This window comes from Trachypithecus francoisi, unplaced genomic scaffold (genome assembly GCF_009764315.1).
Source record: "Trachypithecus francoisi isolate TF-2019V2 unplaced genomic scaffold, Tfra_2.0 Lachesis_group21, whole genome shotgun sequence".
NCBI classification, from domain to species: Eukaryota; Metazoa; Chordata; class Mammalia; order Primates; family Cercopithecidae; genus Trachypithecus; species Trachypithecus francoisi.
The window spans coordinates 30,181,363-30,203,526 of NW_022681467.1; positions in this window are offsets into that span (position 1 = coordinate 30,181,363).

A 22,164-nucleotide genomic window follows, 5' to 3' on the forward strand; every position below is an offset into this window, starting at 1 on the left:
AGGGGATCATGAAGAAATTAGAGGGGCACTCATCCTTTGAGCCCCTGCTCTGTGCCAAGCAGTGTACCATATGCTTAACACACATGAGCTTATTTAGTCTGCACAGCCTTCCTTCTTAAATATGTAGGTTTTGGTATCTCCTTTTACATAAAAGGAGGAGATAGATATATTGCATCATCTTATAGTGGAGTGTATTACATCATGAAAAGTGGAAGTAATTGTAACACCACCTCATAGTGAAGATTGAGCAAGGTTGTACAATGTAAAATGCTTAGCACATACCCAGTGCTCAGTAAACGTTACTTAGCTGTTACATTATTTACATCATTCTAATAGATGACTTAAAAATTTATCTTAGGGTGAGGATTATCTTTGGGAAAAACAGTGATTAGCCATTGTAGACAGATGTGACCCAAATCAGTAGTTCTCAAAATGAGTGTGCATGCAGTATGAATAAAACCAGTGGTTCTCAATAAAAAAAACACAAGACCCAAATACAGAAGCTAGAATTATAAAACTCATAGAATAAAACATAGGAGTAAACCTTTATGACTTTTAATTAGGCAATGGTTTCTTAGATACACCACCAAAAGCACAGGCAACAAAAGGAGAAATAAGTAAATTTAACTTTATCAAAATTAAAAACTTCTGTGCTCCAAAGGACACCATCAAGAAATGAAAACTGCTGGGCGCGGTGGCTCACGTCTGTAATCCCAGCACTTTGGGAGGCCAAAACAGGCAGATCACTTGAAGTCAGGAGTTCGAGACCAGCCTGGCCAACATGGTGAAACCCCATCTCTACTAAAAATATAAAACTTAGCCAGGAACGGTGGCGGCCACCTGCAATCCCAGCTATTGGGAGGCTGAGACAGGAGAATTACTTGAACCCAGGAGCCAATGTTGCATTGAGCCGAGATGGTGCCACTACACTCCAGCCTGGGCACCAGAGCGGGACTCTGTCTCAAAAAAAAAAAAAATTTAAAGACTGGGTGCGGTGGCTCACGCCTATAATCCCAGCACTCTGGGAGGCCGAGGCTGGTGGATCACAAGGTCAGGAGTTAAAGGCCAGCCTGGCCAAGATGGTGAAACCCCCATCTCTACTAAAAATACAAAAGTTAGCCAGTCTCAGTGGCAGGCACCTGTAATGCCAGCTACTCGGGAGGCTGAGATGGGAGAATCACTTGAACCCAGTGGGTGGAGGTTGCAGTGAACTGAGATCATGCCACTGTACTCCAGCCTGGGCAACAGAGTGAGACTCCATCTCAAAGAGAAAAAAAAAAAAACAAAAACTGGACCAGGCCTGTAATCCCAGCACTTTTGGAGGCTGAGATGGGAGGATTACTTGAGCCCAGGAGTTCAAGACCAGCCTGAGCAACATGATAAGACGCCATCTCTACAAAAAAAAAAAAAAAAAAAAAAAAAAAAAAAAAAGGCACAGTGGTTCACACCTGTAATCCCAACACTTTGAAAGACCAAGGCAGGTGGATTGCTTGAGCTCAGGATTTGGAGACCAGCCTGGGAAACATGGCGAATCTCCATCTCTACAAAAAAAACAAAAAATAACAAAAGTGAGCCAGGCATGATGGCATGCACCTGTAGTCCCAGCTACTCGGGAGACTGAGGTGGGAGGACTGCTTGAGCCTAGGAGGCAGAGGTTTCAGTGAGCCAAGATCATGTCACTTCGCTGCAGCCTGGGCAACAGAGTGAGACTCTCTCAAAAAAAAAAAAACCCCACAGAATGGGAGAAAATTATCTACAAATCATATATTTGAGTAGGGACTTATCAAGAATGTTTAAAGAATTCTTACAACTCAGTAATAAAAAGACAATAATAAAAGACAAATACCCAGATGGGGAAAGGATTTGAATAGACATATCACCAAAGAAGATACACAAATGGCCAATAAGCATATAAAAAGATGCTTGACATTATTAGTTAGGGAAATGCATATCAAAACCACAATGAGATACCATTTCAAACTCAGTAGGATAGCTATGATAAAAGACTGACAGCAGGCCGGGCGCGGTGGCTCACGCCTGTAATCCCAGCACTTTGGGAGGCCGAGGTGGGCGGATCACGAGGTCAGGAGATCGAGACCATCCTGGCTAACATGGTGAAACCCCATCTGTACTAAAAATACAAAAAATTAGCCAGGCGTGGTGGGTGCCTGTAGTCCCAGCTACTCGGGAGGCTGAGGCAGGAGAATGGCGTGAACCCGGGAGGCGGAGCTTGCAGTGAGCCGAGGTCACACCACTGCACTCCAGCCTGGGTGACAGAGCAAGACTGCGTCTCAAAAAAAAAAAAGACCAGCCTGGCCAACATGTTGAAACCTCGTCTCTACTAAAAATACAAAAATTAGCTAGGCATGGTAGCACACGCCTGTAATCCCAGCTACTAGGGAGGCTGAGGCAGGAGAATTTCTTGAACCCAGGGGGCGGAGGTTTCAGTGAGCCGAGATCACGCCACTACACTCCAGCTTGGGCGACAGAGTGAGACTCAGTCTCAAAAACAAAAATAATAAAAAAACTGACAGTGACAAATGTTAACAAGGAAGTGGAGAAATTAGAGCTTTTATACATGGCAGGTGGGAACATAAAATATTGTATCCACTTTGGAAAACAGGTTGGTATTTCATCAAGGTGTTAAACAGAGTTGACTTATGACCCACCAACTCAACACCTAGCTATATATCTGAGAGAAATGTAAACATATGTCCACACAAAAATTTATGCACAAATATTCATAGCTCATTCATAAAACCAGGAAGTGGAAATAACCCAAATGAATGGATAAACAAGATGTGGTATACCTACAATGGAATATAACTGGACAATTTAAAAAAATTAAGTACTGATCCATGCTACAACACAGATAAACCTTGAAGACATTATGCTAAATGAAATAAGCCAGTCACAAAAGACCACATGCTATATAATTCCATTTATATAAAATGTCCATAGGTGGGCATGGTGGCTCACGCCTGTAATCCCAGCACTTTGAGAAACTGAGGCGGGAGGATTGCTTGAGCCCCGAAGTTTGATACCAACCTGAGCAACATAGGGAGACTCCATCTCTATAAAAAAGTAAAACATGGCCGGGCACGGTGGCTCACGACTATAATCCCAGCACTTTGGGAGGCCAAGGTGGGTGCATCACCTGAGGTCAGGAGTTCAAGACCAGCCTGGTCAACATGGCAAAACCCCATCTCTACTAAAAATACAAAAATTAGCCAGATCTAGTGGCATGTGCCTGTAATCCCCGCTACTCAGGAGACTGAGGCAGGAGAATCACTTTGGACCCAGGAGGTGGAGGTGCAGTCAGCAAGACCACGCCACTGCATTGCAGCCTGGGCAACAGAGCAAGACTCTGCCTCAAAAAAAAAAAAAGTAAAACATTAGCCAGGCGTGGTGGCAGGCACCTGTGGTCCTAGCTACTCAGGAGGCTGAGACAGGAGGATCACTTTGAGCCTAGGAGGTCGAGGCTGCAGTGAGCCATGTTTGTGGCCACTGCCCTCCAACCTGGGTGACAGTGAGACTCTTCCTCAAAAAAATATTTAAAAAGAAATGTCCAGAAGAGTCCAATTTATAGAGGCAGAAAGTAGATTAGTGCTTGCCTAGGGCTGGGGGTGGTGACTGGGGGAGTAGGGAATGAGAAATGACTGCCAGTAGGTACGGAGTTTCGGCTGGGTGTGGTGGCTCATGCCTGTAATCCCAGCATTTTGGGAGGCTGAGGCAGGTGGATCACCTGAGGTCAGGAGTGCGAGACCAGCCTGATCAACATGCTGAAACACCGTCTCTACTAAAATACAAAAAATTAGCCAGCCATGGTGGTGCATGCCTGTAGTCCCAGCTACTTGGGAGGCTGAGTCAGGAGAATCACTTGAAACTGGAAGGTGGAGGTTGCAGTGAGCCAAAATCGTGCCACTGCACTCCAGTCTGGGCAAAAAGAGCAAAACTCTGTCTCAAAAAAAAAAAAGAAAGAAAGAAAAGAAAATATGCCTCTAAGGCTGGGCATGGTGGTTCATGTCTGTAATCCCAGCATTTTTGGAGGCAGAGGCAGGAGGATTGCTTCAGCCCAGGAGTTTGAGACCAGCCTGGCCAACATGTCAGGACCACCTCTCCACAAAAAAAAAAAAAAAAATTAGCCAGGTGTGATGGTGCGCACCTGTGGTCCCAGCTACTTGGGAGGCTTAAGTGGGCGGTGGGAGGATCACTTGAGCCTGGAGGGTCGAGGCTGCAGTGAGCCATGATCGTGCCACACTGTACACCGGCCTGGGCGACAGAGTGAGACCCTGTCTCAGAGAAAAAAAAAAAAAAAAGACACAGCAAAGGCCTGATCTGTGTGACTGCGGATTTTTTACCAGAAGACAATAAACTATATAAAAATTTAAAAACAAACAGTAACAACCACGTGGGTGGGTGTGGAAATCAGTAGCGTGTACGAAAAGGTCTTTAAAGGCTTCTTTAAGATCGCAAAAGTAGAAAGGGCCTGATCCAGTTCGTTGTACAGATTGGGAAAAATAAAGCCCAGAGGAGCAGTGCCAGGCCCAGGATCACACAGCAAGTCAATCGTGGCACTTGGCCCAGAAACCAGGGTTCTCACTATCGGCCTTCTGTACTAACGGCCTCCGGGCCGGGCGCGGTGGCTCAAGCCTGTAATCCCGGTACTTTGGGAGGCTGAGACGGGTGGATCACGAGGTCAGGAGATCGAGACCATCCTGGCGAACACGGTGAAACCCCGTCTCTACTAAAAAAATACAAAAAACTAGCCGGGCGAGGTGGCAGGTGCCTGTAGTCCCAGCTACTCGGGAGGCTGAGGCAGGAGAATGGCGTAAACCCGGGAGGCGGAGCTTGCAGTGAGCTAAGATCCGGCCACTACACTCCAGCCTGGGCGGCAGAGCGAGACTCTGAGACTCCGTCTCAAAAAAAAAATAAATAAAATATACTAACGGCCTCCTGGTCCTGCGCTGGGGTCTCCCACGAGGTCCACTGGGAGACCTATATACCAGCTCCTCAATCTGAGACCCAAGTATTGTAAGGGCCCCAAAGAAGGATTTGGATTTACATAATGCCCTGAGGACAGATTTCTGAAACCCTGCCTTCCTGTCCCCTACTCACAAATACCAATGATTGTGAAAGCTATCCTGTAGCAACAAGACCAAGATGTAAACTTGGCCTAAAACTGGAAAGTTGTAGATAGGCTCTTGCACCTCCAACTTTCTTTCTCTGAATCCCTCTCACTCCCCAGGAGCCACACTCCCTACAACTGTGTGTCCAGGCCTCTCATCCCCTTCCCCCAAATATACACACATTTCCCTGCTCTGAGAAAGGAGATAGGTGTAGTGGACTTTGCTTGTTGCTTCCTGGTATCCATTCCCCCTTTCCCTGACATCCATTAGAAACTCAAAGATGGCTGGGTGCGATGGCTCACCCCTGTAATCCCAGCACTTTGGGAGGCTGAGATGGGCGGATCATAAGGTCAAGAGATGGAGACCATCCTGCCAACATGGTGAAACCCCATCTCTACAAAAATTATCTGGGCGTGGTGGCATGTGCCTGTAGTCCCAGCTACTCTGGAGGCTGAGGCAGGAGAATCGCTTGAATCCAGGAGATGGAGATTGCAGTGGGCTGAGATTGTGCCACTGCACTCCAGCCTGGCGACAGAGTGAGACTCCGTTTCAAAAAAAAAAAAAAGAAAAGAAAAGAAAGATTTGCTGAATGAATGAATGAATGCACAAATGACTGAATGAATATCTCTAATTCCTTTCTTAAAACTCTTCACTGGCTTTCCATTGCACTTAATTTAAGAACCATAATTCTGCCGGGCGCAGTAGCTCAAGCCTGTAATCCCACCACTTTGGGAGGCCAAGACGGGCCAATCACGAGGTAAGGAGATCGAGACCATCCTGGCTAACATGGTGAAACCCCGTCTCTACTAAAAAAAAAAAAAAAAATACAAAAAACTAGCCGGGCGAGGTGGCGGGCGCCTGTAGTCCTAGCTACCCGGAAGGCTGAGGCAGGAGAATAGCGTAAACCGGGAGGCGGAGCTTGCAGTGAGATGAGATCCAGCCACTGCACTGCAGCCTGGGCGATAGAGCCAGACTCCGTATCAAAAAAAAAAAAAAAAAAAGGAACCATAATTCTGCCGAGTGCAGTGGCTCACGCCTATAATCCCAGCACTTTGGGAGCCCAAGGCAGGAGGATCACTTGAGTCCAGCAGTTGGAGGCCATCTGGGGCAACATGGCAAAACCCTCTCTCTATGAAAAATACAAAAATTGGCCGGGCGCGGTGGCTCAAGCCTGTAATCCCAGCACTTTGGGAGGCCGAGACGGGCGGATCACAAGGTCAGGAGATCGAGACCACCCTGGCTAATACGGTGAAACCCCGTCTCTACTAAAGAATACAAAAATCTAGCCGGGCGACGAGGCGGGCGCCTGTAGTCCCAGCTACTTGGGAGGCGGAGGCAGGAGAATGAATGGCCTAAACCTGGGAGGCGGAGCTTGCAGTGAGCTGAGATCCGGCCACCGCACTCCAGCCTGGGCGACAGAGCCAGACTCGGTCTCAAAAAAAAAAAAAAAAGAAAAATACAAAAATTAGCCGAATGTGGTGGTGCACACCCGTAGTCCCAGCTTCCTGGGAGGCTGAGGCAGGAGGATGGCTTGAGTCTGAGAGGTGGAAGTTGCAATGAGCTGTAATAGTGCCACTGCACTCCAGCCTGGGACGAAAATGTGTGTGTTTGTTTGTTTTCTCTCTTTGAGACAGTCTTGCTCTGTCGCCCAGGCTGGCGTGCAGTGGCAGGATCAGAGCTCACTGCACCCTTGACCTCCCAGGCTCAAAGAATCAAAATTCTTTTTTTTTTTTTTTTTTTTTTGAGACGGAGTCTCGCTCTGTCGCCCGGGCTGGAGTGCAGTGGCCGGATCTCAGCTCACTGCAAGCTCCGCCTTCCGGTTCACGACATTCTCCTGCCTCAGCCTCCGAGTAGCTGGGACTATAGGCGCCCGCCACGTCGCCCTGCTAGTTTTTTGTATTTTTAGTAGAGACGGGGTTTCACAGTGTTAGCCAGGATGGTCTCGATCTCCTGACCTCGTGATCCGCCCGTCTCGGCCTCCCAAAGTGCTGGGATTACAGGCTTGAGCCACCGCGCCCGGCCAAGAATCAAAATTTTTTTTTTTTTTTTTTTTTTTTTTTTTTTTTTTTTTGAGACGAGTCTCGCTCTGTCGCCCGGGCTGGAGTGCAGTGGCCGGATCTCAGCTCACTGCAAGCTCCGCCTCCCGGGTTTACCGCCATTCTCCTGCCTCAGCCTCCGAGTAGCTGGGACTACAGGCGCCCGCCACCTCGCCCGGCTAGTTTTTTGTATTTTTTTGGTAGAGACGGGGTTTCACAGTGTTAGCCAGGATGGTCTCAATCTCCTGACCTCGTGATCCGCCCGCCTCGGCCTCCCAAAGTGCTGGGATTACAGGCTTGAGCCACCGCGCCCGGCCAGAATCAAAATTCTTAAGCTGGCCCTTCTGCAAGGCCAAGCATCATCTGACCTGCCTAATTCTCTTGCCTCATCCTCCACTGTGCTGCCCATTTGCATCTGAGAAAATAAATGATCAGTGATGATTCCCTTGGTACATTCTACTTTTTACACCCCACCCTCCACCCCAGCAGCACTTATCCTCAACTGGCAAAGTTCTACTTATTCTTCAACACCATTCCTTTTTTTTTTTTTTTTTTTTTGAGACGGAGTTTCACTCTTGTCACCCAGGCTGGAGTGCAGTGGCGTGATCTCGGCTCACTGCAACCTCCTCCACCTCCCGGGTTCAAGCGATTCTCCTGTCTCAGCCTCCGAGTAGCTGGGATTACAAGTGTGTGCCACCACACCTGGCTAATTTTTGTATTTTTAGTAGCGATGGGGTTTCACCATGTTGGCCAGGCTGGCAAGATCCATTCCTTTTTTTAAAAAATTCAATTCATTATTTTACATGATACAGAGATGAGCTCTTGCTATTTTGACCAGGTTGGTCTAGAACTCCTGTCCTCAAGCAATCCTTCTGCCTTGGCCTCCCAAACAGCTGGGATTATAGGTATGAGCCACCACACCTGGCCTCAAGACCCATTTATATATATATATATATATATATATATATATATATATATATATATATCTCATGTATTATTTTACAAAAGACCCATTCTTTTTTTTTTTTTTTTTTTTTCTTTTGAGGCTCACTCTGTTGCCCAGACTGGAGTACAGTGGGGCAATCTTGGCCCACTGCAACCTCCGCCTCCTGGGCTCTAGTGATTCTTCCACCTCAGCCTCCCGAGTAACTGGGACTACAGGTGTGCACCACCATACCCGGCTAATTTTTGTATTTTTAGTAGAGATGGGGTTTCACATGTTGGCCAGGCTAGTCTTGAACTCCTGATCTCAGGTGATCTGCCTGCCTTGGCCTTCCAAAGTGCTGGGATTAAAGGCGTGAGCCACGGCGCCCCGCCAAAAGACCCATTCTTAAAGTTTCTTTCTCTATGGATACTTCTCTTTTTTTTTTTTGAGACGGAGTTTTGTTCTTGTTGCCCAGGCTGGAGTGCAATGGCATGATCTTGGCTCACCGCAATCTCCATCTCCAGGTTCAAGCGATTCTCCTGCCTCAGCCTCCTGAGTACCTGGGATTACAGGTATGTGCCACCACGTCCAGCTAATTTTGTATTTTTATTAGAGACAGGGTTTCTCCATGTTGGTTAGGCTGGTCCTGACCTCAGGTGATGCGCCCGCCTCGGCTTCCCAAAGTACTGGGATTACAGGTGTGAGCCACTGCTCCCGGCCTCTATGGAGACTTTTATTCCACCAGGTATTCAGTTATTTCTTTTTTTTTTTTTTTTTTTTTTTTTTTGGAGACGGAATCTCGCTTTGTCGCCCAGGCTGGAGTGCAGTGGCACGATCTCGGCTCACTGCAAGCTCTGCCTCCCGGGTTCACACCATTCTCCTGCCTCAGCCTCCCGAGTAGCCGGGACTATAGGCGCCCGCCACCACACCCGGCTAGTTTTTTTTTTTTTTTGTATTTTTAGTAGAGAACGGGGTTTCACCGTGTTAGCCAGGATGGTCTCGATCTCCCAACCTCGTGATCCGCCCACCTCGACCTCCCAAATTGCTGGGATTACAGGCGTGAGCCACACTGCCCAGCCATATTCAGTTACTTCTTTATGCTCCCAAAGCACTTAGTAGCTGCGTCTACCTGCACTTCATGATGGCTATCTGATACTTCTGTTATCTGAAGTTCATGGGAGTCTGGTTTTTCTCTTCATTGTGTCTACTGAATCTTCCTCATGGTGAATTGTTTTCTTGTATATTTTATAAATTTAGATTATAAGCTAATGTTTGGAAAGTATCAATCCACCCCAGAGCTAGGAGGCTGCTGGCCCCCAACAGGTATTCATCCTCTTAACCCCTTACAAGGACACCTTCTTAGCACGTCCGCTTTATTGGCTTCAGGGGTCTTCAATAACCTGAGCTCACCACACCCTGTTAGAAGGTAATTGAAAGCATATACTTGCCTGGGCACGGTGGCTCACGCCTGTAATTCCAGCACTTTGGGAGGCCGAGGCGGGTGGATCGCTTGAGGTCAGGAGATCAAGATCAGGCTCGGGGCTTAGACATCCCAATGATAACTGAGACTTTGAGCTTTGACTTAGAGGGAAGCCCACGGGCCAGTTCCAGATAACACCCTAAGGCTCATCTTAGGGTGGAAGTCTAAAGTGGTAAAGCATTTTGGGAGAGTAATTTGACAGCATCTGTTCAATTTGAAATGTACATACCTATCAATCTTGCAATTCACTTCTCTGAAACTATTCTGTATATCCAAGATTAGTCACTGTAGCATTACTTGTGGCAGCAAGCATGGTGAAGCCCTGTCTCTACTGAAAATACAAAAATTAGCTGGGTCTGGTGGCAGCTTGCAATCCTAGCTACTAGGGAGGCTGAGGCATGAGAATCACTTGAACCCAGGAGGCCGAGGTTGCAGTGAGCTGAGATCGCACCACTGCACTCCAGCCTGGGCGACAGAGCGAGACTCTGTCTCAAAAGAAAAGAAAATGAAAAGCAAGCATATACTCCAAGCATTATCTATTACAGTTGCCTTAGTCATTTACTTCACACTCCTACGGGCCTCAGAATACTTTGCGACAATCTTTACTATTTCCGACAGAGTGTACAGCTCAGCATTCTTTATAGCCACAGAGTTTCATAGACTTCACATCATCATTGGCTCAACTTCCCTGCTGCCTTCTACGCCAACTACAGTTTCACTTTATATCTAATCACCGTTTTGGATTTGAAGCTGCTGCTTGATACTGACATTTTGTAGGTGTAGTATGGCTATGCCTGTACGTTTCTGCCTATTGATGAAGATCATGTTCTTTTAGTATTAAACAGTACAGTTGACTTCCAATCAATTAGTTTATATATAGGAATCCTGTGTAGCCTGCAATGGGGTTGTGGGGGGCAAGGCAGAAGTGGCCACTCCAGAGACGATTTACATGTATTTCTTCCAGGCATCTGAGAGATCATTTCAGAGTGGGTCTCTTTTTATATTAATTTCTCAGCTTTGAGATTCCCAGCCCTGCAGGTGATGCAAATGTGAACGCCAGACTCATGGAGGGTAGGCATGTGGTTTCAAATTCTCAGGATATCATTTTTCCCTCCTGCCCAAAGACCAGGTCAAGATGGACGCATCCTTTTTGTCTCCCTTCGGTAGTAGGTGTTTGTTTTTCACCTAGTTTGTTCTTTCACCGTGGGTGTAGCCCTTTGAGGGTCCTAGATTTATCAGGGGTCTCAGTTGCAACCTCTAATTTCATGTAAGCCCAAAACTTCAATGCCCCAAATGTTTGTTTAAAAACCCAAACTATTGCAGATTCAGTTGTGCATTTTAAAGGATGTTCGTTGTTTTTATTTCCAGCATCTCCTTGGGTTGTGTAGCAGGAAGTTCCCGTTATTGTCAGAAAAGGAAGTCCAACTCAGTATTTAGTACAGCTGTCTGTTTACTTGTCTATTTTCTCCATGAGTGTCAAGCTCTGGGAGGCCAGGAACTAAAGCTGACTCATCTCTGGGATGAAACACCAGGCCCAAGATCTGTCACAAAGTAAATGCTCAGTGCATTTGTTGATACTGAACCTCCACTTGGACGCTTCTAATGATGGGGAGCTCACTTTCTCCCAAGGTGGCCTCTTTCCTTTAGCGAGGGTGTGTGTTACCTGAGTGACCACCTGGTTAATGAGGGACAGCTTGCCCCTCATTTATGTACAACCTTCTCAACACTCAGCTTGTCCATCCAGATTCTGCAGAGGGGGGCTCAGGGCTTAGACAACCCAATGATAACTGAGACTTTGAGCTTTGACTCAGAGGGAAGCACACGGGCAAGTTTCAGATGACACCCTAAGGCTCATCTTAGGGTGAAAGTCTAAAGTGGTACAGCATTTTGGGAGAGTAATTTGACAGCATCTGTTAAATGTGAAATGCATATACCTATCAATCTTGCAATTCACTTCTCTGAAACTATTCTGTATATCCAGGGATAGTCACTGTAGCATTATTTGTGGCAGCAAACAACTGAAAACCACCCAAATGTCTGTCAATAAGAGTAACTAAATAAATTCTCTATAGTCAAGTCATACAGTGGAAAACTGTGAGGCTTTTGTTTTTGTTTTTTTGAGACAGGGTCTCACTCTGTCGCCCAGACTAGACTGCAGTGGTGCCAGCACGGCTCAAGGCAGCCTCAACCTTCTGGGCTCAAGGGATCTTCCCACCTTAGCGTCCCAAGTAGCTGGGACTACAGGTGCACACTACCACACTTGGCTAATTATTTTTTATTTTTATTTTTGTAGAGACAAGGTCTCACTATATTGCCCAGGCTGGTCTCAAACTCCTGGGCTCAGGAGATCCTCTAACCTAGACCTCCCAAAGTGTTGCTATTACATGCACGAGCCACCACACCCAGCCTATGTTTTTTTTTTTTTTTTTTTTGAGATGGAGTCTCGCTCTTGTCACCCCAGCTGGAGTGCAGTGGCGCGATCCTGGCTCACTGCAACCTCGGCCTCCCAGGTTCAAGCAATTCTCCTGCCTCAGCCTCCTGAGTAGCTGGGATTGCAGGTGCCTGCCACCAAGCTTGGCTAATTTTTGTACTTTTAGTAGAGACAGGGTTTCGCCATGTTGGCCAGGCTGGTCTCAAGCTCTTGACCTCAGGTGATCCACCTGCCTCGGCCTCCCAAAGTGCTGGGATTACAGGTGTGAGTCACTGCACCCAGAATGTTTTTTGTTTTTTTTTTTTTATTAAGGTAGATCTATGTATATCGACATAAGTAGAGTTCCAAGACATGTTGCTGTGAGTCTGTAAGACAGAGTGTATAATATCAAGAAAACAGACAAACCTAAAAGCAGTGTAAATTGGTACATCATGTAGGCTATTTAGTAATATCAGTCTTTTTTTTTTTTTTTTTTTTTTTTTGAGATGGAGTCTTGCTCTGTCACCCAGGCTGGAGTGCAGTGGCGTGATCTTGACTCACTTTAACCTTCACTCTCGGGTTCAGGCAATTCTCCTGCCTCAGCCTCCCGAGTAGCTGGGAATACGGGTGCGCACCACCACAGCCAGCTAATTTTTGTATTTTTAATAGAGACAGGGCCATATTGGCTAGGCTGGTCACAAACTCCTGACCTCAGGTGATCCACCTGCCTTGGCCTCCCAAACTGCTGGGATTACAGGTATGAGTCACCGTGCCCGGCCTAAGTCAACTTTTAAAATGCTATTTAAACTTTTAAAATAACCTCAACTGACTAATCCCACTAATAGATATTTATATTACAAATAAATATGCAAAATAATGGGTAAAAATGTTAATTGCCACATTGTAATAACAAAATATTGGAAACAAACTTTTTCTCCTTATGAGATGGGATATATAAAATGTATCTATTTGATGGGATACTATGCAGGTTTGAAACAAAATGAGGCTGCTCTCCATATTGATATGGAAAGGTCTGCAAGATAGAGTATGAAGTGATGAAAAAACAAGGTGCAGAATAGTGTCTCTATGTTTATGAAAAATACATGTATTATATGTTGGATTTTATAATTTTTTTTTTTTATTAATTTTTTGAGACAGCATCTCACTCTGTCGCCCAAGCTGGAGTGCAGTGGTGCAATCATGGCTCACTGCAGCCTCAATCTCCTGGGCTCAAGCAGTCCTCCCACCTGAGCCTCCCGAGTAGCTGGGACCACAGGGCTACACCACCACGCCCAGCTAATTTTTGTATTTTTTGTAAAAACAGGGTTTCACCATGTTGCCCAGGCTAGTCTCAAACTCCTGGGCTCAAATGATGCTCTCGCCTCAGCCTCCCAAAGTGCTGGGATTACAGGTATGAGCCAACACGCCCACTCTGCATCAGATTTTAAATGCATAGAATTCCTCTGGAAGGAATCACAGGGAACTGGAATTGGTTACCTCCAGGAAGGAGACCAATAATTGGGAACTGGGAAGGGAAGGACACCTGCTTTTCACTGTACTCCCTATTGAAGCTTTGTAATTTTGAACTATTGCCTTACAATTAAGTAAGGAAGTAAAAAACGTTAAACCATAATTGTAAAACTGGAAGCAAAACAAGCTGTACAAAACAAAACACTTTCTATATGTATGTACACATGTTGTGTAGAAAAAGAAAAGAAGGATACACTTCAAACTGGTGGCAGTAGCAGAAGGTCTCTGGGACTGGATAAGGAAGGGTGGTCAAGGATGACCTTGGCTTTATCTTTTTGTCATTGTTGGGTTTTTGTTTGTCTGTTTGTTTGTTTGTTTGTTTTGAGATGGAGTCTTGCTCTATCGCCAGACTGGAGTGCAGTGGCACGATCTCGGCTCACTGCAACCTCCGCCTCCCGGGTTCAAGCAATTCCCCTACCTCAGCCTCCCGAGTAGCTGGGACTACAGGTGTGTGCCACTACACCTGGCTAATTTTCTGCATTTTAGTAGCGAGAGAGTTTCACCATGTTGGGCAGGATGGTCTCGATCTCCTGACCTTATGATCCGCCTGCCTCAGCCTGCCAAAGTGCTGGGATTACAGGCGTGAGCCACTGCACCCAGCCTGTTGTGGTTTTTTATCATACAGGATCTCGCTCTGTTTTTTTGTTTGTTTGTTTGTTTGTTTGCTTGCTTCGGGGTTTTGTGTTTGTTTGTTTCTGGTTTTTGTTTATTTGTTTTGAGATGTCATCCAGGCTGCAGTACAGTGGTGCAATCATGGCTCACTGAAGCCTCAACCTTCCAGGCTCCAGCAATTCTCCTACCTCAGCCTCTGGAATAGCTGGGGCTACAAATGCATGACACCACATGTAGCTTTTATTTTTATTTTTATATTTTGTAGAGACAGGGGTCTCATCATGTTGCCCAGGCTGATTTTGAACTCTGGGGCTCAAGTAGTCTTCCTGCCTCAGCCTCCGGTGGAGCTGGGATCACAGGTGTGAACCACCATGCCTGGCCTTGCTTAGATTTTTATATATTATTTCTGTTAATTGTTACTTTTTTTTTTTTTTTTTTTTTTTTGAGATGGAGTCTATCTCTGTAGCCCAGGCTGGAGTGCAGTAGCATGATCTCAGCTGGTTGCAACCTCCGCCTCACGGGTTCAAACGATTCTCCTGCCTCAGCCTCCCTAGTAGCTGAGATCACAGGCGCCCACCACCACGCCCGGTTAATATTTGTATTTTTAGTAGAGATGGAGTTTTGCCATGTTGGCCAGGCAACTGGTCTCAAACTCCTGACCTCAAGTGATTTGCCCACCTCGGCCTCCCAAACTGCTGGGATTACAGGCGTGACCCCCGTGCCCAGCCTGTTACATCATTTAAAATCCATTTTAATCTTTAAAGGTAGGCTTCAGGTGGATGGAATACAACCACAGCCTGGCAAAGGAATGAGGTTGACTCGCCTCCTTCTGAGGGAAGAATTCATGTTGTGCTGTTTGTCCCACTTGCCTTCCCCAAGGACAGCCTGGCTCAGGGGAGGCACCGGGGCTATTCCTGGCATCCTTCCAGAGTGCCTCTCTTGTCACCTCTCACCCACTTGGCTCCCTGTCACCAGTGTTCTGGGCTGGGCTGAGAAGCAGCACGGATTGACTATCGGGTTGTACCTCCAGAAGCCCCATCGATGTCAGGTTGGGCAGAGCCAGCCCAGGAAATGTGGAATGTCTGCCTCTGGCCTCTTACCTCTTTGTGTTCCTATGAAGCCCTGCTTTTTTTTTTTTTTTTTTTTTTAGATTTTGGCAGTTACTTGGAATATTATTTCCCTTTGATACTCCACTACCTTTTTCCTCATACCCCAATTTATATTTCTGTGTCATCTCATTCAGTGGAGAGGAGGCATCTGAAAAACCCATCAGCTAGATGTGTAGGGATTTAATGTTCCTACATTAATTGTATTTTAGGAGGCATCTAAAAAGGACGATGCTTAACTATGAGGAAAGACACAATAATGATGGAATTCCTGGTACCGGTGAAGAAGAGATCCTGAGGCAGGAAGGCCTTGCTATCACTCTTCGGTCATGTTGATAGGCAGTGCCACAGAGGGCTTAAGAACGTGGCACTGAGGCTGGGCACCATGGCTCATGTCTGTAATCCTAACACTTTGGGAGGCCCAGGCAGGAGGATTGCTTTAGCCCAGGAGCTCAAGACCAACTTGGGCAATATGGGGAGACCCTGTCTCTATACACAACAACAACAACAAAAATTAGCCAGGCATGGTGATGCACACACGTAGTCCCAGCTAATGGGGAGGCTGAGGTGGGAGGATTGCTTGAGCCCGGGAAGTTGAGGCTTCAGTGAGCTGTGATTGCACCACCACACTCCAGCCTCGGCAACAGAGTGAGACCCCATCTTAAAAAAAAAAAAGACTGTGGGCACTGGAGCCAGGTTGCAGGCTGACAGATTCGTATCTGTCACTTAGCAGCTGTTGAACCTTTGACAAATAACCTCTCTGTGCCTCAGTTTCCAAATCTGCAAGATGGAGATAAGAGTAGCTCCTTTATAGGACTGTTGTGAGGCTGTAATGAGATATTACATAAAAAGCCTATAGTCCCAGCTACTCAAGAGGCTGAGGCCGGAGTACCACTTGAGCCCAGAGTTCAAGTCCAGCCTGAGCAACATAGTGAGAACCCCATCTCTAATTAAAGAGAAAAAAGAGAGAGAGAGATTTAATCTCTCTGTAATCCCCATCACTTTGGGAGTCTGAGACAATTGGATCTCTGGAGCCCGGGAGTTTGAGACCAGCCTGGGCAACATGATGAAACCCCATCTCTACTAAAAATACAAAAATTAGCCGGGCATGGTGGCTCATGCCCATAGTCCCATATACTCAGCAGGCTGAGGCACAAAGAATTGCTCGAGCCCAGGAGGCAGAGGTTGCAGTGAGCCGAGATCGTACTTGGGTGACACAGCAAGACTCTTTCTCAAAAAAAAAAAAAAAAAAAAATCAAAAAGCCTCTGATGTATGGCAACCACTCCTTAAAATCCCTTTGGTTCTCTCCAATCTCTCACATCCTACCACTGCCTCTCAGTGACCTTCACTCACCAAACCTGTTACTCTCCATGAAAAACTGTACCCCCAGGCCCTTTCCCTCAGGCCTCACTTTTTTCTTTTTTCCCTCTCACCTCTCCATCCTGTCTCTGTTACCCTGTTATCTCAGTTCCACATCTCGGAAGCCTAGAAAGCCGGCAGACAAGACAGAACTCTCCTTAAAAAGTGAGGGGCAGGCCAGCTGTGGTGGCCTATACTATAATCCTAGCACTTTGAGAGATCAAGGCAGGCAGATCGCTTAAGACCAGGAATTGGAGACTAGCCTGGGCAACATAGTGAGACCCGGCCTCTACAAAAAAATTTAAAAATTAGCCAGGCATGGAGGTGTGTGCTGTAGTCCCAGCTACTCAGGAGGCTGAGGCAGAAGATTGCTTGAGCCCAGGAGTTCGAGGCTGCAGTGAGCCATGATTACACCACTGCACTGTAGCCTGGGTGTCAGAGACCCCATCTCTAAAAAATAAAAGAAGTGAAGGCCGGGCGCAGTGGCTCACACCTGCAATCCTAGCACTTTGGGAGGCCAAAGTGGGAAGACTACTTGAGTCCAGGAATTCAAGACCAGCCTGGGCAACAAAGTGAGGTCTCATCTCTACGAAAGAAAGAGAGGAAGGAAGGAGGGAGGAAGGAAGGAAGGAAGGAAGGAGGGAGGGAGGGAAGGAAGGAAGGAAAGGAAGGAAGGAAGGAAGGAAGGAAGGAAGGAGGGAGGGAGGGAGGGAGGGAGGGAGGGAGGGAGGGAAGGAAGGAAAAAATTCGCGAGACATGGTGGCACAGGCTTGGATAATTTTTTTAAAATTATTTGTACAGAAGGGGCCCCACTGTCCAGGCTGGTCTTGAATTCCTGGCCTCAAACCATCCTCCCACCTTGGCTTCCCAAAGTTCTGGGATTACAGGCGTGAAGCCTGTGTGTACTGATTTTCTGTTGCTGTGTAACAAAACCACCACAAACCTAGGGGCTCATGACAGCACCTGTTTATTAGCTCACAATTCTCTAAGTCAGAAGTCTGGGCACAGCTCATCTGGGTTCTCTGCTTGGGATACCACAAGGCTGAAATCAAGGTGTTGGCCAGGTATGTCCTCATGTGGAGGCTCAACTAGAGAAAGATCAACTTCCAAGCTCCCTCGGGATGTTGGAAGGATTCATTTTCTTGTGACCATATTAGTGAGGCCCTGTTTTCTCACTTTCTGTTGGCAGGGGACCACTCTTAGCTTGTAGAGGTCCCTCTTGGGGCCTCATCATGTGGCCCTCTCCACACATGGCAGTTTGGTCCTTCATGGGAGCACCAGCTGCTCAAAAAAATGATTCTGGTAGGTACAAATACTGTACATTTTTGAAACACGCACCAACTCTTTAGCTCTGTGATTGTGGGCAAGTTTCTTCAAGCAACCTGAGCCTCAATTTCCTTATTTGTAAAGCTGGGAAAACAACAACGCCCATCTTGGAGAGTTACGGGTACATAGAAAAATAATCAATAAATATAAGCTGCTGTTTATATTCTTTTTTTTTTTAATTTTTATTTATTTATTTATTTTTTTGAGACGGAGTCTCATTCTGTCGCCCAGGCTGGAGTGCAGTGGCCGGATCTCAGCTCACTGCAAGCTCCGCCTCCCGGGTTCCCGCCATTCTCCTGCCTCAGCCTCCGGAGTAGCTGGGACTACAGGCGCCCGCCACCTCGCCCGGCTAGTTTTTTGTATTTTTTTAGTAGAGACAGGGTTTCACCGTATTAGCCAGGATGGTCTCGATCTCCTGACCTCGTGATCCGCCCGTCTCAGCCTCCCAAAGTGCTGGGATTACAGGCTTGAGCCACTGCGCCTGGCCGTCTTTTTTTTTTTTTAAACAGTGTCTTGCTCTGTCGTCCAGGCTCGAGTGCAGTGGTGTGATCTCGGCTCACTGCAACCTCCGCCTCCCAGGTTCAAGCGATTGTCCTGTCTCAGCCTCCTGAGTAGCTGGGATTACAGGCGTGCACCACCATGCCCGGCTAATTTTTGTATTTTTAGTAGAGATGGGGTTTTGCCATGTTTGCCAGGCTGGTTTCGAACTCCTGACCCCAGGGGATCCACTGCCTCCCAAAGTGCTGGGATTACAGGTGTGAGCCACCGCACCCAGCCTACATTAGTTCTAACGAATAGACAGGGTCTAGACACAGAGAGATTAGATGAGTGAGGGGCAGGGTTCCCTACATGGAGGAAACTGCAAGAGCAAAATCCTGGAAGCAGGAAAGCTGGTGGTTTATTTGCAAAGGGTATGTGTGTGCATATGTGTACAGAGAACGCTGAAAGAGTAGGTGAACACAGCTTTGCTTATCCCTCCAGTCAGACTTTACCAGATGCTTACTGTGTACCTGATACCATGAAAGGGTGCCCCGCCAGCAGTGTGAATTCAGCCTGGGAGTGAGAGGGAGCCAAGGAAGAGCTATGAGTTGGAGAGGGAAGTGGTCTGAGCTTCGGGAAGTTTATTTGCTCCTAGCAGAGTGGTTGACTCAGCAGGAGGGAACCCCCTTCTCTTCTGCACCCTCTCCTCCCTAGCCTCAAAGCCTGCTAAGGACCCAGTTCCCAAGCAGAGACCCAGGAGGGAGTTGCAGAATCTGGCCCTGTCTGGGCAAGACAGACAGGATGCAACTCCAGATGCCAGTTCCTTTCCTTTTGCTCCTGGATGGCCCCAAAGCTATCCCTTCTAACCACGATAGTCAAGGAGGGATAGAACAATTTCTCTTTTAAATGTTACACGTGGCCGGGCGCGGTGGCTCAAGCCTGTAATCCCAGCACTTTGGGAGGCCGAGACGGGCGGATCATGAGGTCAGGAGATCAAGACCATCCTGGCGAACACGGTGAAACCCCGTCTCTACTAAAAAAATACAAAAAACTAGCCAGGCGAGGTGGTGGGCGCCTGTAGTCCCAGCTACTCGGGAGGCTGAGGCAGGAGAATGGTGTAAACCCAGGAGGCGGAGCTTGCAGTGAGCCGAGATCCGGCCACTGCACTCCAGCCTGGGCGACAGAGAGAGACTCCGTTTCAAAAAAAAAAAAAAAATGTTACACGTGGGGTTGGGCACAGTGGCTCACACCTCTAGTCCCAGTACTTCAGGAGGCCGAGGTAGGAGGACTGCTTGAGCCCAGGAGTTTGAGACCAGCCTGGGCAACATAGGAAGACCCCTGTTTCTAAAAAAAAATTAGTAAAATAAAGTTCTAAACGTGGGAAATCATGCTGGGCACTCAACTACAGCAGCTCACCTGGGTACTTGCCCACACTCCAAACATACCCCTGGGACCCCAAAGTCACTGTCCCACCCTCACACCATGGCAGATGGACTCAGACTAAGCCAGGCTTTTGGCTTTCTGCCAGCTGCCTCTTCTCTCTGAAATGAATCCTGTCCTGATCATCACCTCCTTGCTGACAGGGCCATTAAGCACAGTTCACACAAACAAGCCACGATGCCTTGAAGTTGAGCCTGGGAGGTATGTTAAGGGAGCATGGAGCCAGCCATTCTGCTGATGGGGAAACTGAGACAAAGAAAAAGGAAGTGACTTGCCCAGGCTCAGGCAGTGAGCCCAGGACAGACCAAGACTGAAATCTGACAGTCAGGCCAGGGTTTATACACACCCACCCCGCCGCACACTTTGAGTTACTCTCAAATGTAGACATCTGTGGATTGAACAACAAAGGTTTTTTGTGTTTTTTGTGTTTTGTTTGTTTGTTTGTTTTTTGAGCCAGAGTCTTGCTCTGTTGCCCAGGCTGTAGTGCAGTGGTACGATCTCGGCTCACTGCAACCTCTGCCTCCTGAGTTCAAGTGATTCTTCTGCTTCAGCCTCCTGAGTAGCTGGGCTTAAAAGTACCCGCCACCACGCCTGGCTAACTTTTGTATTTTTAGTAGAGACAGAGTTTCACCATGTTGGCCAAGCTGGTCTGGAACTCCTGAACTCAAGTTATGTGCCTGCCTTAGCCTCCCAAAGTGCTGGGAATTACAGGTGTGAGCCACCCAGGTCACAACAAAGCTTTTTGAATAGAAGTTCTTGGAATATGGCCTCTTGTTAATGTGTAGGCCCATCTGTTGGGGTAATTTGGGGATTATGCCTGCTCTAGCTGGCTTTACCAATGAAATGTTTTCCCCTCTCTGTCTTAGTTTTTTCACCGGTAAGAGAGGAAGAGTTTATTATCTATGTCAGAGGGATTCCTCTCAACCTCACTCTCTATCTCAGGGCAGGGGGCAGGGGAGGGTGGGGAAGGAGGGGAGTGGTGAGCCAGTTCTCCAGCCAAGCCCACAGACGGGCTCATACCCGCAAGTACACACAAGGTCCCTTGAGCTACACACACAGGCTGACACATCACTTAAGGGGCAAGGAGGGGGCAGACAATGGAGTGGCAAGCAGTGGGGAGCCCTCAGGTGAGGGCAAGCCCAAGGAATAGAAAGGAGGCCTCATTTTTTTTTCTTTTTTTTTTCGAGATGGGGTCTTGCTCTGTCACCCAGGTTGGAGTGCAGTGGTGCAGTCTTGGCTCACTGCAACCTCTGCTGCCCGAGTTCAAGCAATTCTCCTGCCTCAGCCTCCCGCGTAGCTGGGACCACAAGCTCACGCAACCACGCCTGGCTAGTTTTTTGGTATTTTTTAGTAGAGACAGGGTTTCACCATGTTGACCAGGCTGGTCTCGAACTCCTGACCTCAGGTGATCTGCTTGCCTCAGCCTCCCAAAGTGCTGGGATTGCAGGCATGAGCCACTGCGCCCTGCCTGAAGGGTGGCCTCTTGACCTCCAGTCCTGGAGCCCATGAAATTGGGCAGGTACTCACACCTGGGCATGGGTTAGATGGGCGTGGGTCCCTATTAACTCTGAGCATGAGCTCATGTGCACGTGTGTATATGTTTATATATGGGTGCCTTCATTGTATGCACAGATACCCCTGATTATCCATGTGCGTGCATAGGAATGGCACCCTCTGTCTGCTTGGAAATGAGACTCCAGAGTTACCCCAGCATGATGCTCACTGCCTCTTTTTTTTTGAGACAATGTCTCCCTATGTTGCCTAGGCTGAAGTGCAGTGGCATGATCACACCTCACTGCAGCCTCAACCACCCAGGCTCAATTGATCCTCCCACCTCAGCCTCCTGAGTAGCTGGGTCTACAGGTGCAGGCCACCACACCTAGCTAATTCTTGTATTTTTAATAGAGACAGGGTTTTGCCATGTTGACCAGGCTGGTATCGAACTCCTGGGCTCAAGTGATCCTCCTGCCTCGGCCAAAGTGCTATGATTACTGGCCTGCACCGCCGCACCCAGCTCTGCTGCCTCTTTTTACAGCCCACTGGCCCAGACCAGGGTCTCAGAATACTGAGCCCACTTTCTGGGGCCAGGGTCAGTAGATGGCTTTGCTGCTGTGTGATTCTAAGCAAGTATCCTGACCTGCGTGTGCCTCAGTGGACCTCAGTTTCCTCACCTATAAAATGAGGGGTTTGGATGAGTTGAGGTCTGAGGTATCCTCCAGCCCAGATAATACATCTTTGTAGTGGATAGGAAGAATGGGTCCCAGGGGTTTCAGGAGGGGACTTCCATGGGTACCTCTGACTCTACAGAGAAATGGAAGACTGAGATCTGA